Genomic DNA, 18,046 nt, shown 5'->3' on the forward strand with positions numbered 1-18,046 from the left:
TTTGCACAGGGATTAAGGGTCTTTACATTTTGTTCCACTGAATTGGACACATTGACAAAGAAATATCATTTTTCTCCCAGGACAATACAAGTTCCCCCATGCTCAGCAGTTATTTGGTCTAGTGCTCTTTCTGTTTCAGAGCATGGTTCAAATCTATCAGCTGGACCTGAGTTGTTGATTTTGGGTATTAAGAAGAGGAAATGCTTGCAATCTTGTTCATGGAGTGATATTGAAAAGAAGCAATCTTTAATGTCTAATATTGGGGTATTTAGTGGTATGACAGAGGGAAAGGGGAAGATTACTAAGTGAGGCCACACTGAGGTAAGCCCCAAACTTTCATTATTAATTGCTCTCAGATCCTGGAGGAGCCCCAGGTCCCAGTTTTCTTTTTAATTACAAAAACATGGGTGTTCTAGGGGCTTCTAGAGGGGTGATTGTTTCCCATGTCTAATTGTTGTTTAACTGGTTGTAAAACAATTTCTGTCTGTTTAAAGGCCACTGTTCTACCCAGACAGGATCTTCTATGATCCACTCTAGCAGGGAGTGAGGTATTCAACAGTAGTCCTTAAGATTGGGGGTTCTTTTGATCATAATATTTTTGATAATCTTCTTTGGTAGACTTTCTAATGTCCCAGTAGCAAGGACATTAAAATCTTCTAGGACATCTCTTTCTAGTAAGTTAGTGGCCACATTGGCCACGAGGGATCTAGTGGCCCCATTTGTTTCATCTGAGTCCTCCCATCTATGAAAGTCTTGGGTTATGAATGCTTGAGAGAGACCACCTACCCCCATTAGCTGGATTCTGTGTAAGAGGATCCAATGTGTGCAGACTTAGCTTGTCTTAGGATAGTTTGTCTACTCCTGTATCTATCAGATATTTGAGATTTTTATTGTCAATTTTAATCAAAAGTCTGGGGTGAGAGTCTTCAGGTATGTTAGTGACCCAGTGGATTTGTGGGCCTTTCCCTCTTAATGGCTGGGCTGAGGGCTGCCCCTGTGTAGTTTACACGCAGCAGGGGTTGCCTTCTTTGTCAGTTTTCAATTTGCAGTCCTTCCTCCAGTGATGACCTTTTCTACAACTGGGGGTGGGGGAACGGTTTTAGGGGGTTTAGTGGCAGTTGAATTATTTTTGGGGCACCCGCTTTCCAATGTCCTGTCTCTCTACATTTAAAACATTTTGAGTTAGACCATATTGTGACTGCACAGGGTTTGACAAAGGAGGAGGCCTGATATGAGGCAGTCCCAAAGTCATGAATAGCCACATACATTGATGGTAATGTTTATTTTTTAGGCCATGACAAGCCTCTCTGTGCTCCAGGATCATTTATCATTGTCTGTGCTCCAGGATCATTCCTTCCCAGACAAAATTAATAGCCTTTCTTTGCCTATAGGTTCTGTTACTTTTCTGTCTAGACTGACTTATACTTTTACTTGTTTATTTTTAAGGTCAGTGAAGAGGCCTCGCAAAGTCCTGTGGACAGGGTAGTCAAAAGGTCCCAGGCTTGAAGCACACATAGACAGACCTATTCAAAGCATCTGCAGATTGAGAAGGGGGAGGCTTTGTATTCCTGTGGGAAAATTACCCTGACAGAACAATTGGTCATAATTCCAGTTTATTAATCAAGGAAGGGGGTTGTCCTTATTGTGCTCCTATTTGTTGATTGTGTAATTCATTTTTTCCAGCCTGTATTTGACATTCATCTCTAACCAGGGCTTCCCATTGTACAAATAGAGGCCTGGGACATATATCTGTGCAGTCTTGGGTAGTTAAAAGGGTGCTATTAAAATTATGTACAATAGACTTGGTCCAAGGGTGTGAGTTCCATCCTCCCAGACAGCTTGGTATAGCCCTTTTAAATCCTTGCGAGGGATAGCTGGCTGACAGAAATTGTCTTGTTACACTTAGAATAACAGGAAAGTTCCCTATGGGTGGAGGGTCTGGATCCCTAGGCCATCGAGGCTGCAGAAACCAGGGACAATTGTTCCCAGTATCGCTGATATTGCAGAGCTGTTCAAAGGCTGTGGTGTTAGGTGCCATAGACAAGGGGGGCTCATCTGGATGTTGGAAAGGGCCTTTGCCTTGATATTTGGGTCTCTGTTTTCTGTAATCAACAAGGACTCTGATTATTTGTCCTCTGGAGCCAATGAGGGCTCATAAGGGGCAAGGCAGGTATCATCTAGCAATGCCTTCCTATAGCTCTCTTTGTCACTGATTAGGTCAGACTAACTGACCCACTTGCTTCTGGAGATTCACCTGTTTCCTCCTCCTTGTTTCTATAAGCATTTGGAGATTACAAACACTGCTTCCAGGTCTTAGACATCCAGACTCAGTTGTCAGGGTGGCCAGTAGGTTTTGTTTTCTCATTGTGCCATCTTCAGAGTCTATGAAAAACTTTTACTATCTTCTGCTCCACTCACAGTAATACTTTGAGTGTCTTTTCTTACTTATTTTATTATTTTAGTAAATATCATGTTTGTCCTTCAGATTAACTTAACAATAGTGATCTATTGTTGAAAATGTTTAGAGAATCTAGCCAGATGTTTTCAGTCAGACAGAGACATGCCCTGTACTCATGAGACAATAGTGATGATTGTTAGCACAGGCAAAGCAGAGCACAAGCCTAGAGGTGCATCACCTTATCTAGGAACTAAAGATCTGATGTGCTTAGTTTGTGTCTTGACATTATTTTAAAAGATCCATGAGTCACAAAAATATAAAATATGACTGACTCATGAACTTTGAAGTAAAGCAAGGCATATGATCTAGTGATAATGGAATGAGCAATTGTGCAATGATTAAGCAGAAACATGTTTAGCTGTCTTTGTTCAGTTAACACCTTGGTCTAAACTAGCTTCCTATGCATGGATGAAAATTGTTTTTGGTTTATTTGTTTATACAAGTTTTTTCTTTTATTCCACTATAAAGTTAAAATTTATTGCACTAAAATTTATTAGTGACATATAATAGGTTTTTCTTAATTGGATTTCTTCCAAAATATTTTATTTCTTATGGCTAATTTTAATTGAAAACATTTTTCCATACAGTGTATTTTATCATGTTTTCTCCTCCCCCAATTCCTTCCAGTTCCAAATACAAAAATAAATCAAATGAGGGGAAAATATACAAACACACCACTGAAATTAGTTTGTGTTTACCAACTACTGGGCATGGTGCCTGCTCTGAAGTGTGGTTAATACACCCATAAGACTGCATTGGAGAAAACTGATTTTTTTTCCTTTGCCAACAGGTATCAATTGCAGATAGCTTCTTGATTAGATATAGGAGCCTCTTGGTTAGATATAGGAGCCTATGTCCACTTCTCCCTCTCAGTTCCGGAATCCCATCTGGACTGAACATCTGCAGGCCTTGTGCATACTGTCACAGTATTTGTGAGTTCATAGATAAATCAGTCATACTGTGTCTGGAAGACACCATTTCTTTTTAGTTATACATCAATTCTGGTTCTTAGAATCTTTCCACCTTTTCTTATGTAAAGATCCCTGAACCTTTGAGGGAAGGACTTTGATGAAGACATCCCAATTGGGTCAGAGTGCTCCACAGTCCCACCCTCTCTGTACATTGTCCATTTATGGGTCTCTGTGTTAGTTACCACTTATTGCAAGAAGTTTCTCAATGAGAATTGAGAGAAGCACTGATCTATAGGTCTGGCAGTGTGTCACTAGAAGTCTTGTTATTGTTGTGTTCCTTTAGCAGAATAATAGTAATGGATTTTTCTCTAGGCCCAAGACCTATCTAGTCTCAGGCTCTTGGACACTTTAGCAACAACAGGAGTGGGTTCCATATCATGGAGTGGACCTTAAATACAATTATTTAAAAAGTGGTTGATAACTACTATAACATTCGTGCAACTATTACAACAGTTTGTCTTACAGAAGATGGCAGGGTTTATAGCTGGGAGATGGTGATTATTGCCTTTTTCCTCTGGTAACATTACAATGCCATGAATGCTTGTCACTAGGAGTCAAGCTTCTAGTTAGGCACCAGCTCTATTTCTCCATATTTGATGAGATGTATAAGTGTTGCCTTCAGCAATAAGGCTTTACTATCAGGTTGTAGAGAATAATCAACAGCCTTGGTTATGTTTGATGATTTCCTTAGGACCCCTTTGGATGATGACACATAAAGATAGGCCCCATTCTTTGTACTGGAGGTTTTTCTTGATACGATAAAATGTGTAGTTGGGACATTGTCTCCCCTGTTATTTGGTGACTCACTTTAGGTTCATTTCATAGGTGTATATATTTTAGGAAGCATCTACAGTAGTACATTTCCATATGGTTTTTAATGACCTTTGACCTTAGTATTACTTGCCCCTCCCCATATTCTGTCCTTTACTATTTTCTTCCATCTCCTTCTCTACTTAATCTTATTCTAGTTCTCCCTGTCTCTCCATAACAATATGTACTATTTCTATTTCCTTGGGAGATCCTCTTCTCCCCCCTAGACACCTCCTACTTACTTGTTCAGATTGTAGCACATTTATAGAAGACTTAGAAACCAATGTCCACATATAAAGAAAACATACAATATTTGCCTCTTGGTGTCTGAGTGATTTCTATAGTTTTATTCATTTACCTGAGAATTTCATATTTCTTAACCACTGAATAGTCTATCATATAAATGTCACATTTTCATTATTCATTCATCAGTTAGTGGACATCTAAGCTGTTTCCAACTTCTGCCTATTACAAATAGAGCAGCAATGAACATGGATAAGTGTCTCTCTAGCAGGATGTAGAATCTTTGGGTATATTCCCAAGACTGGTATAGCTGGATCTTGAGAAACTACCACACTTATTTTTTTTCTTTTTTTCTTTTCTTTTTTTTAATTATTATTATATTTGTGTTTTAATTTTATACATCAGCCATGGGTTTCCCTGTCCTCCCCCCTCCCGCCCCCATCCTATGTTTTGCCCCCAGCCCCTCCCCTCCATTCCCATCTCCTCCAGGGCCAAGACTCCCCTGGGGATTCTTTTAAACCTGGTGGATTCAGTACAAGCAGGTCCTGTCCCCTCTTCCCAGGCTGAGCAAAGTGTCCCTGTGTAAGCCCAAGGTTCCAAACAGACAGCTCATGCACTTTGGCCATCTGATCACCAGACTAGGTCAGATCAGGCTTTCTCTCGACCATTGCCAGCAGTCTACAGTGGATGTATCATTGTGGATTTCATGGGACCTCTCCAGCACTCTGCCTATTCCTGTTCTCATATGGTCTTCATTTATCATGATCTGTTATTCCTTGTTCTCCCTTTCTGTTCTTGATCTAGCTGGGATCTCCTGAATGGATGAGATCTACATGAACTACCACACTTATTTTAATAGTGGCTGTACAAGTTTGTACTCCCATAAGCAATAAAGGTGATCCTATTTCACCATATTTTTGCCAGCATCTGCTACCATTTGTTTTATTAATCTTGGCCATTTTGACTAGTGTAAAAGGAAATCTCAAAGTAGTTTTAATTTGTAGTTCCCTGTTGACTAAGAATGTTGAACATTTCTTTAAGTGTTTCTCAGCCATTTGAGTTTCCTCTATTGAGAATTCTCTGTTTAGATTTGTACCCCATTTTTAATTGGGTTATTTGGTTTTTGATATTGTTTCTTTAGTTCTTTATATATTTTGGATATTAGCCCACTCTCAGATATGGAGTTGGTAAAAAATCTTTTCCCATTCTGTAGGCTGCTACTTTGTCTGAATGACAGTTTCCTTTGTCTTACAGATACATTTCGGTTTCATAAGATTCCATTTATTAATTGCTAGTCTTAGTGCTGTGCTATCAGTGTTCTGTTCATAAAGTCTTCTTGCCAGTGTGTTCAAGGCTATTTCTCACTTTATCTTCTATCAGGTATGGTGATTATTATGTCCCCAATTATACTCCCAATAAAATTTACCTGAGGATCAGAGGAAAAAGCCAGCTACTATATAGAAGTCAGGCAATGGTAGCACATACCATTGTTCCTATCACTTGGGAGGCAGGGATCTGTCTGGATCTCTGTGAGTTCAAGGCCACACTGGGAACAGAGCCAGGCATGGTGGCACATGCCTTAAATTCCAACACATGTTAACCATGGATGTTTGGAGGTCTATACAGACAGACCGGAAGTGACAGAGTTGGGCAGGAACAGCCTGTGCTGTTTGCCCTGCTGGGAGACAGAGAGCTAGGGGCAGTGGTTTGGTCTGCAGCCTACAAGCACAATAGTTAAGCCCAGTGGGGTGCACTGGCATGGAACTCCCTCTGGAACATGTCATAACTGAATAAGGCTGTTCCTAGACCCTGCAAGCCAGCAGCAAGCAGGGAGCCACTGCAGCTGCAGTCCATGCTGCTTGGCCTGCTGAGAGACAGAGAGTGTGGGCAGCAGTGCTGCTGGAAGGCTACAAACAAAAAGATTGAGCCTGGTGAACCTGGGGTACCAGACACAGGGACGTGTGATATCCATTGTCTCTACCACTTCCCAAAGCCATGTTTCTATCCATGGGCTATTTTGTGACTAAAGTCCATGCAGATGTCAGTGGTCTGTGCCTCCTCTGTGGCCATGTTGGTGTCTGTGGGCCATGCTGTTGAGGGGGCCTATATTGGACATAAGTGGCCTGCACTGACACCTGAGGTCATGTTGATGTTGGTGGTCCATGCTGTTGCTGAGGGACATGTCTGTGTCTGCCTGTCTCTACCACCAAAGGCCATGTGGATGCCCATGGTCTGTGCTGCTGCCAAGAGCCATGTTGGTTGAAATTGGCCTGGGATGCCATCTGGGATCATGTTGATGTCCTTGGCCTGTGCTACCACTGAGGGCTATGATGGTGTCTGTGGTGTGCAGTGGCAGAGGACCATGTTGATGCCTGTGGCCTGTACTGCCACTGGGGACCATGCTGAGGTGTGTGACACCTGTTGATGCTATAGACCATGTGGTCCATGCTGTCACCAGAAACCATGTGTAAGTCCATGATCCAAGTTCCTATTGACTTAAAGGGCAAGCAAGCCACTTTTGCCTTGATATTTATGACTACAGACTCACATTTGAGAAAGGGACATGTAAGGTATCTGTGACAACCACTACCCCAACATCCCAAAAAAGTAGCAGCCTAGACAGAAATCCACTAAGAGAACTCTTTTAAAATGCAGTAAGGATGCTGAAGTATAAATATCCACAACTGATAGCTCTTACAGAGGTATAGGTGATAAGAAACTTCATTTTCTTTTGGGGCTGATCACTGGGAGTTTGAGCATGCTCCAGTGCAACACAAATTGGACTTGTTTTATTTGCATGTTAGGGTGGGTGGAATCAGTAGGCTCATATGACAGACCTAGAAGGACTGGGAAGTGAGTGTGCTCAGGGTTAATGATGTGAAATTCCCAAATAATAAAAATATTAAGAAAAATATTTATCATCTGTGGGAATTTCCAGTTGGAATTTTTAGGGTCACTTTTTGTGTACTATCATATGAATTTCAAATAAAGAAACTGTGACTTCTTCCCTTTCTATTTGTATCTTCTTCATCTCCTTCAGTTGTCTTATTGTCCTAGCTGATACTCTGAGCATTATATTGAGTAGGTCCCTTGTCTTGTTCCTGATTTTAGTGGAAATGATTTGATTTTCTCCCTATTTAGATTGCTGTTGGCTATGGGCTTGCTGCAAATGCCCTTTACAGTATGTTGAGGTATGTCCCATGTATTGTTAGTTTCTCCAGGATGTTTATAGTGAAAGATGTTGGATTTTGTCAAATGTGATAATATTTTATTTGTGCACCCCAATAAATCTCATCTGGGGATCAGAGAACAGAGCCAGCCACCAAATTAGACATAGATGTCAGGAGTGGTGACACACACCTTTAATCCTAGCATTCAGAAGGCAGATATCCATCCAGATCTCTGTGAGTTTAAGGCCACACTGGGAACATGTGGCCAGACATGGTGGCACATGCCGTTAATTCCAGCACTAATTAACTATAGATGTCTGGAGGTCTGTACAGACAGACAGGAAGGGATAGAGCTGGGAAAAAAGAGAAAGTGATGTAGTTGGGCAGAGAGAGGAAGTAAGATGGCAGGGCACAGAAAAGTATATAGGCCTAAGTACACAGGAAGTAACCCTTAGGCTGAGGATTTCTTAGCAGTAAGAACTTGTGTCTTGACTTGTTCTATTCCTCTGATATCTCAGTTATCACCCCAATATCTGGCTCTGGGTTTTTTATTAATAAGACCATTTAGCAATTCCTCTTACAGTCAAAGGTCTTTTCTGCATCTAATGAGATGAACCTGTGGTTCTTCTCTTTCAGTCTATATATGTAGAGGAGTATGTTTATTGATTTACATATGTTGAGCTATCCCTGTATCTCTGGGATGAAGCCTACTTGATCATAGCAGATAATGTTTTCAATATGTCCTTTGAAAACAGCTTTTTCTCTCATATAATACTTAACAACCACAGTTTCCCCTCTCTCCACTCCTCCTAGCTCCCCTCTTCCTCAGATCCACTCTGCCTCAGTATCCTCTTCAGAAAAGAGTACACCTTTTAGAAACTACAGCCAAACAGGAGAAAACAAGATCCAAAAAGATAAGGCAAAAGTCCTCATACTGAGGCAAGACAAGGCAGCACAATATGAGGAAAAGAATCCCAAGGGTAGGCAAAAGAGTCAGAGACAGAGAGACCAGCCCCCAGCTCCTGTCTGGCCTGGAACTCCCATCTGGACCAGAAAGAGCTTCCATCTGGAACAGAGAGAGGCTTCCTGAATCTGTCAGCTCTATCTGGACCAAGAGCACTGATAAGACCAAGAACAAATCCATGAGGAGATGGGAAGATGTCAAGGCAGAAGTACATACAACAACATAAAGAGCAATGCAGCATCACCAGAACCTAGCCCTCCTCCAGAGCTAGACCTGAACATCACAAAATGGAAGAAGCAGAAGAAAACAACCTTATGAATAACAACATGAAGAGGCTAGAGGCTTATAAAGAAGAAATCAAAAATGAAGTGGAGGAACAGACAAACAAAAAATGGGGAGAACACTATAAAAAACTAGAGGAAAGGACAAATAAAGCAGAAGAAAACAATAAATCCCTGAAAGAAAATCATGAAAAAGCAACAAAACAGATGAGGGAGACAGTCCAAGACCTGAAAGGAAAATAGAAAAAAATGAGGAAGACACAAGCCGAGGAAATACTGGAAATAGAAAATCTGAATAAATGAACAGGAACTTCAGATGCAAGTATAACCAACAGAATGCAAGAGATGGAAGAGAGGATCTCTGGTGTTGAAGATATGGAAGATATAGAAGAAATAGATTCATCAGTCAAAGAAAAGACTAAAACCAACAAAGTCATGATCCAAAATATCCTGAAATTTGGGATACCATGAAAAGACCAAATCTATGAATAGTAGGGATAGAGGAAGGAGAAGAATACCAACTCAAAGGCACAGAAAATATATTTAACAAGATCATAGAAGAAAACTTTCCCAACTTAAAGAAGGAAATGCCTATGAAGACACAAGAAGCCTATAGAACACCAAACAGACTGGACCCAAAAAAAAGTCCCCTCGCCACATAATAATTAAACAACTAAACGTACAGAATAAAGAAAGAATATTAAGGGCAGCAAAGGAAAAAGGCCAAGTGACTTATAAAGGCAAACCCATCAGAATAACACCAGATTTCTCAATGGAGACTTTGAAAGCCTGAAGGACCTGGACAGATATAATGCAGACACTAAGAGACCATGGATGCCAGACTAGACTAATATACCCAGCAAAACTTTCAATCATCATAGATGGAGTGAACAAGACCTTCCAAGACAAAACCAGATTTAAATAATACTTATCCACAAACCCAGCCCTACAGAAAGCACTAGAGGGAAAATTCCAACCTAAGGAAGGCACATACACCCATGAAAACACAGGCAATAGATAACACCACAGCAGTAAACCCCAAAGAAGAGAAGCACACACACTACCACCAAAAAATAAAAATAACAACAGGAACGAACAATCACTGGTCATTACTATCCCTTAATATCAATGGACTTAATTCACCTATAAAAAGACACAGACTAATGGAATGGATATGAAAACAGGACCCATCTTTCTGCTGTGTACAAGAAACACACCTCAAATTCAAACATAGACACTACCTAAGAATAAAAGGCTGGGAAAAGACTTTCCAATCAAATGGTCTTAAGAAGCAAGCAGGTATAGCTATCCTAATATCCAGCAAAATAAACTTCAAACTAAAATCAATCAAAAGAGATCAAGAAGGGCATTACATACTCAACACAGGAAAGATCCACCAAGATGAAGTTTCAATTCTGAATATTTATGCCCCAAACACAAGGGCATCCACATATATAAAAGAAACATTACTGAAGCTTAAATCACATATAAAACCCCATGCACTAATAGTGGGAGACTTCAACACCCCACTTTCACCAATGGACAGATCTCCCAAATTGAAACTTAACAGAGAAATAAAGGACTTAACTGATGTTATGACTCAAAAGGACTTAATCAATATCTACAGAACATTCCATCCTAACAAAAAAGAATATACCTTCTTCTCAGCAACCTATGGAACCATCTCTAAAATCCACCACATACTGGGCCACAAAGCAAATCTCAACAAATACAAAAACAATTGGAATAACCTCCAGTGTTCTATCAGACCACCATGGCTTAAAGTTATATTTCAACAACAAGAAAAACTACAGAAAATCTACAATCTCATGGAAACTGAATAATGCTCAACTGACTCACCAATGGGTTAAGGAAGAAATAAAGAAAGGAATTGAAGACTTCCTAGAGATCAACGAAAATGAATACAGCACATACCCAAACTTATGGGATAGTATGAAAGCAGTGCTAAGAAGGAAATTCATAACACTAAATTCCCACATAAAGAAGCTGGAGAAATCTCATACTAGTGACTTAACAGCACACCTGAAAGCTCTAGAACAAGAAGAATCAAAGTCTCCCAGGAAGAATAGACACCAGGAAATTAACAAATTGAGAGCTGAAATTAATAAAATAAAAATAAAGAGAACAATACAAAAAATTAATGAAACAAAAAGTTGGTTCTTTGAGACAATCAACAAGATAGACAAGCCCTTATCCAAACTAACCAAAAGACAGAGAGAACATCCAGTTTAACAAAATCAGATAGGAAAAAGGGGACATAACAACAGACAGTGAGAAAATCCAGAGAATCATCAGGTCATACTTCAAAAACCTCTACTCCACAAAACTAGAAAATCTAAAAGAAATGGATAATTTTCTGGATAAGTACCACATACCTAAGTTAAATCAAGACCAGATAAACTATTTAAACAGACCAATAACCCCTAAGGTAATAGAATCAGTCATTCAAAGTCTCTCAATCAAAAAAGCCCAAGGCCAGATGGTTCCAGCACAGATTGCTACCAGATTTTCAAAGAAGAGTTAATACCAACACTCTTTAAATTGTTCCACACAATAGAAGAAGGAACATTACCAAACTCCTCCTATGAGGCTACAGTTACCCTGATTCCTAAACCAAACAAAGATACAACAAAAAAAGAGAACTACAGACCGATCTCCCTCATAAACATTGATGCAAAAATGCTCAATAAAATACTGGCAAACAGACTCCAAAAACACATCAAAACAATTATCCACCATGATCAAGTAGGCTTCATCCCAGGAATGCAAGGGTGGTTCAACATATGAAAGTCCATCAATATAATATACCATATAAACAAACTCAAAGAAAAAAAAACACATGATCATATCACTAGACACAGAAAAGGCATTTGACAAAATTGAACACCCCTTCATGATAAAGGTCTTGGAGTGATCAGGAATATAGGAAACATACCTAAACATAATAAAGGCAATCTACAGCAAGCCAACAGCCAACATCAAATTAAATAGAGAGAAACTCAAAGTGATTCCACTAAAATCAGGAACAAGGCAAGGCTGTCCCCTCTCCCTATACTTTTTCAATATAGTACTTGAAGTTCTAGCCAGAGAAATAAGACAACATAAGTAGATTAAGTGTATACAAATTGGAAAGGAAGATGTCAAGTTTTCCCTATTTGCAGATGACATGATCCTATACATGGGTGACCCCAAAAATTCAACCAATGAACTGCTACAGCTTATAAACACCTTTAGCAACATAGCAGGATACAAGATCAACTCAAAAACAAACAAACAAAAAACAGACCAGTAGCCCTCCAACATACAATTGACAAACAGGCTGAGAAGGAAATCAGAGATACATCACCCCTTACAATATCCACATATAATATAAAATACCTTGGTGTAACACTAACTAAGCAAGTGAAGGACCTATATGGCAAGAACATTAAATCCCTGAAAAAGAAATTGAAGAAGATGTCAGAAAATGGAAGGATCTTCCATGCTCATGGATAGGCAGGATTAACATAGTAAAAATGGCAATCTTACCAAAAGCAATCTACAGATTCAATGCAATCCCCATTAAATCCCAACACAATCCTTCACAGACCTGGACAGAATAATACTCAACTTCATGTGGAAAAACAAAAAAAATGCAGGATAGCCAATAGATTCCTGTACAATAAAACAACTTCTGGAGGCATCATAATCCCTGACCTCAAGCACTACTATAGAGCTACCATAATAAAAACAGCTTGGTACTGGCATAAAAACAGACATGTGGACCAATGGAATTGAATTGAAGACCCTGACATTAACCCAAACACCTATGAACATATAATTTTTTACAAAGAAGCCAAAACTGTGCAATGGAAAAAAGAAAGCATCTTCAACAAATGGTGCTAGCATAACTGGATGTCAACGTGTAGAAGACTGAAGATCCAAATCTGTCACCATGCACATAACTTAAGTCCAAGTGGCATAGAAGATCACTTCTTAAATATAACACCAATAGCACAGACACTGAGAGAAACAATCAATAAATGGGACCTCTTGAAAATGAGAAGCTTTTGTAGAGCAAAGGACATGGTCAACAAGACAAAGTGACAGCCTACAGAATGGGAAAAGGTCTTCACCAACCCCACATCTGACAGAGGGCTGATATCCAGAATATATAAAGAACTCAAGAAATTAGGCATCAAAATGCCCAACACTCCAATTAAGAAATGGGCTATAGAACTAAACAGAGAATTCTCCACAGAGGAAGTTCAAATGGCTGAAAGACATTTAAGGAATTGCTCAACATCCCTAATCATCAGGGAAATGCAAATAAAAATGATTCTGAGATACCACCTTACACCCACCAGAATGGCTAAGATCAAAAACACTGAAGACAGCTTATGCTGGAGAGGATGTGGAGCAAGGGGAACTCTCCTCCACTGCTTGTGGGAATGTAAACTTGTACAGCCACTTTGGAAATCAATATGGTGCTTCCTTAGAAAATTGGGAATCCATCTCTCCCAAGACCCAACTGTAGCACTCTTGGGCATATACCCAAAGAATGCTCAATCATACCACAAGGGCACTTGCTCAGCTATGTTCATATCAGCATTGTTTGTAATAGCCAGAACCTGAAAACAACCTAGATACCCGTCAACTGAAGAATGGATAAAGAAAATGTGGTACATATACACAATGGAGTACTACTCAGCAGGGAAAAACAATGGTTTGCAGGCAAATGGATGGATGTAGAAAAAGTCACCCTGAATGATGTCATCCAGACTCGGAAAGACAAACATTGTATGTACTCACTCATAGGTGGATACTAGATGTAAAACAAAGGATGACTAGACTGCTACTCACAATTCCAGGGAGGGAGCCTAGTAAAGAGGACCCTAAGAAAGACACAGGGATTGTCCAATGACAGAGAAATGGATGAGATCTACATGAGCAAACTGCATGTGAGAGGGTTAATGAAGGGCAAGGATTGAAGGAAAGAGAGCTTAGGGGAGCGGGAGATCCCAGCTGGATCAAGAACATAGAGGGAGAACAAGGAATAAGAGACTATGATAAATGAAGACCCCATGAGAGGAGGAAGAAACAAAGTACTAGAGAGGTCCCCAGACATCCACAAAGATACCTCCACTGCCAACTACTGGCAATGGTTGAGAAAAAGCCCGAACTGACCTACTCTGGTGATGGAAGATCTGGTCCAGATGGGAGTTCCGGGGCAGATGGTAGCTGGGTGCTCTCTAGTCCAGATGTGAGTTCTGGGGCAGATGGGAGCTGGGGGCTGGTCTCTAAGTCTCAGGAAGTGGCTGTGGTCTCAGGCAAATGGGTGTGGGGGCAGGGGGTGGAGACTGCAGGGTCCTCATGCAGTCTTGGAAAAGGGGAGCCTTAATTTAATTTCATTTTATAGAATAATAATGGCAGAAATGCCATGTTTACAATATTGATCTTCTAATATTTGCTGGATTGTCTATTCACATTTACTAAAAATACAGCAATGAATTTTTGTGAAAGTGTTATTGATAGAGCCTTAAAGCCCAGGCACAAATCCTGTTTAAAATGGAGACAAGCTGAAAAACAACTGGATACAAATAGACAGTAAAAATACATTTTTAGGATTTCATAATCTTAAGTGAAATTTACTGCAAACTGTGATTTATCTTTGAGAGAAATGCCATGTGGGTTTTTGAGTATAATGAGTATATAATCATTATATTTAGACGACATAGCACCCAAATGTTTAAGATGGACTCTAACATGGTATTTGACTTGTAAAAATGAATGCATGGCACATTCACTTTGTGTTTCCTGTCTGATAGTAGCTATGTGTATAACTGTGGCAGATTAAAGTATAAATTGAACCAAAATAAAAATCATACACATACTATAATATATATATTTATTATAATATATAATAATGTACCATTTCAAAGAAAAATGGGAAAGAAAAGACCACAGAAAAGAGAAGCTGTATTAGAAACATAACTCTGATCTCCAATACTCTCTGATTTCCATTTTGTGGTTTGAAAAAAGAAAATCAATAAATTTGAGAGAAGTCTAGAAATACTGAATGTGTGATTCCAATAAACAGAATAAGACGTAAGAAGTTTTCAAAAGGGGCTGCTAAAAGGAAAATCAAATAATTAGTTAACATAATTATCTATTCTCCCTTCTTCCCTTCCTCTCTCCTTACTGTTTTGAAAGGATCTCACTGTGTAGCTCAGGCAGATCTTGAAGTCATAATTTCCTGCTATAGCCTACTTGTGCCTGATTGCAGGTTTGTGCCACCTGGCTTGGCACTAACAGCCATTTCATACTAATCTAAACTGAATGAACTGCCAGGAAGTCAGATACAGAAATGGAATGGTCAGATATCAGAGTCACTGCTTACAAAATGAAGATGTGAAAGAGAAGAATCAATCTGTGCTGTCACTAGAAATGTGTTAGCTGGGGGAAAACTATTCTCAGATTTATGATTTATAGAGCAAAATGCTTCCCTGCAGGATTAGGTGTCTCCCAAATACCAGTTTGAAGTTGATGATAAGCTGTTACATAAAGAGATTTCACCATATTTAAACAATGCCAGAGAAGACTGATCACTTGTCACAGTAGCTGCTGAAACTCACAGACAGAAGATAAAAATCTCTGAAAACCACAAGTCAGCTCATGTCCCAGTATGAATTTGGAAAGAAGGAATGGTTGGCTGACTCCTTCCTACAAAGATCAGCAGTAGACCATGAAGGAAACCTTGTTTCTCTCTGAGAAGTGATGTAATTGGACAAAACAAACCAAGCTTCAAATTCAGAAAGTGTATTTCCCCTACAGAGTTTATTTATTCATGAACTACTAAAATAAACACTACAAAAAAGTAGCCCAGCCACAGTTCAAAATTAGTGTTTGTTATTTGTTATTTTTTATTGGTGAGGTGAGAGGATGGCACTGGATCCCTTGAAGATGGAATTACAGGTTGTTCTGAGACACCTGACATGAGTGCGTGGATCTGAATTCAGGTCCCATGGAAGAGCAAATACTCTTAACCACTGAGCATCTGTGCAGCCTGAGATCAAAATTTTTTAATCAAAATCTCCTCAGTATATATATATGTTAATAGCTTTAAAATAAAACAAAGCAGTTTGCCTGTGAAAAGAAAACAGTGATTGTTTTTTATGGAGCAAAATATTTTTTGCTCTGATAGCACCACTGATTGGCCCACACTTTCATCCACCTGTAACAACTGCTTTTCTGATACAAAGTGTAAGCACCACAGGTGTAAGAAATGTGAACTTTATACATAATGTTCTCATATAGGACACAACCAGCTAATTATTTGTTCACACACATTAATTAAGGAAATTAATGTTGGATGAATGCATAGTTTCTATTGCATTTACTACATCTTTTTTATCTCTAGCTGTTACAACAATTTCTAGTCTGAAAATGACTGTAGCAAACTTAACCACAAGGAGTGGGTTCCTTCTCATGGGATTCTCTGACTAACGTGAGCTGCAGATTTTGCATGCTTTGCTCTTCTTGGTGACATATCTACTGGGGTTGGCAGGTAACTTCATCATTGTCACCATCATCACACTGGACCCCCACCTCCAGTCTCCAATGTATTACTTCCTGAAGCACCTTTCCCTGCTGGACCTCTCATCTCTTTCTGTCACAGTTCCCCAGTCTATTGGCAATTCCCTGATGGATAATGACTACATTTCATATGGCCAGTGTATTCTGCAAGTTTTCTTTTTCTCATCATTGGCTGCTGCTGAGGTATCCATTCTCACAGTGATGTCTTATGACCGCTATGGGGCCATCTGCCTCCACTGCACTATGAGGTCATCATGGATCCCAGGAAGTGCATGTGGGCTGTGACAGCTGTATGGTTAAGTGGGGGTATCTCAGGAACCTTGTACACAACAACTACATTCTCTATCAGATTCTGCAAGGACAAAATAATCCACCAGTTCTTCTGTGATATCCCCCAGTTGCTCAAGCTCTCCTGCACTAATGATTACCTTGGAGTGAAGGGAGTGGTTGCCTTCATGGCTGTGATGGCCTTTGGCTGCTTTATTGCTGTCACCCTCTCTTATGGCCAGATATTCTCCACAATTCTCAGGATGCCCTCTGCTGAAGGTCGGTCTAAGGTTTTTTCCACCTGCCTACCCCACCTCTTTGTTTTCTCATTTTTTCTGTTCACAGGTGCATGCGCCTATCTAAAGCCAACTTCTGACTCACCAACTGCTTTAGATCTTCTTCTATCTATCTTTTACACAGTACTGCCCCCAATACTCAACCTTGTAATATACAGTCTGAGGAATGAGGCCATGAAGACTGCTCTGAGGAAGGTGCTGTCAGGTAGAGAGTTCACATGGAAAAACTTCATATTTGCTCTGTCATAAATACTGCACATATCATACTCAAAGAACGCTACTATCATTGGAACCCTTTGAGTTTTCATGTTAATGAAAAGGAAACGTAGTTTTGAAAAATTGAACTATACTGTAAAACTATTATCATTGTATATATTCTCCTCCTGATGTCTTTATCTAACTTATAGAATCCATTTTTTATTCTTTTCAGTTAAGAGAAGCTAGACATTCATAAACTAATAATGTAGACTTAGCACACATTAACTTTTCCAATACACATATCAATAATTACATGTATGTAAATACAACCAGTCATAGTAAATATTTTGAAAAACCTATGCATGGCCAATACTACAACAATAAGTAGAATAAATAATAATACCACTTACCTATAAGCTCCCTCACTAAGCAAGTCATGAATTTCTATTCAGCCATTCTATTTTAAATGCTCATTCTAATTTGATGTCTCTATACACAAATTTTGCATAATAGCATGAATGTACATGCCATTAATACATACACTTAAATAGTTGACTCAAAAAAAAAACCCTCTCTTGAATTCATGTTGCTCAATGTAGTTTGTATTAAAATTCACTTTACTTTTCAACTGGCTTATCTGTGTTATTTATTTTCAGTTCTATCATGAGAAGGTGGCTGTGGAAAATAACAGCCTTGGTGGCTCCAGTGCTTATAAGTCTGATTTTGGCTACATTTTGAGTCCTTGTATTCCAAACTGAACTCTGGCCCTAAAATCCACCAATTTCTACAGAT

General features: G+C 39.4%; 1 pseudogene; it reads left to right on the forward strand.

The window, feature by feature from the left end:
* Positions 1-16,343: 16,343 nt before the first annotated feature.
* On the forward strand, positions 16,344-17,305 carry LOC118575928 (annotated as a pseudogene).
* Positions 17,306-18,046: the final 741 nt, after the last annotated feature.

The sequence above is a fragment of the Onychomys torridus genome, unplaced genomic scaffold (assembly GCF_903995425.1).
Source record: "Onychomys torridus unplaced genomic scaffold, mOncTor1.1, whole genome shotgun sequence".
Lineage (NCBI taxonomy): Eukaryota > Metazoa > Chordata > Mammalia > Rodentia > Cricetidae > Onychomys > Onychomys torridus.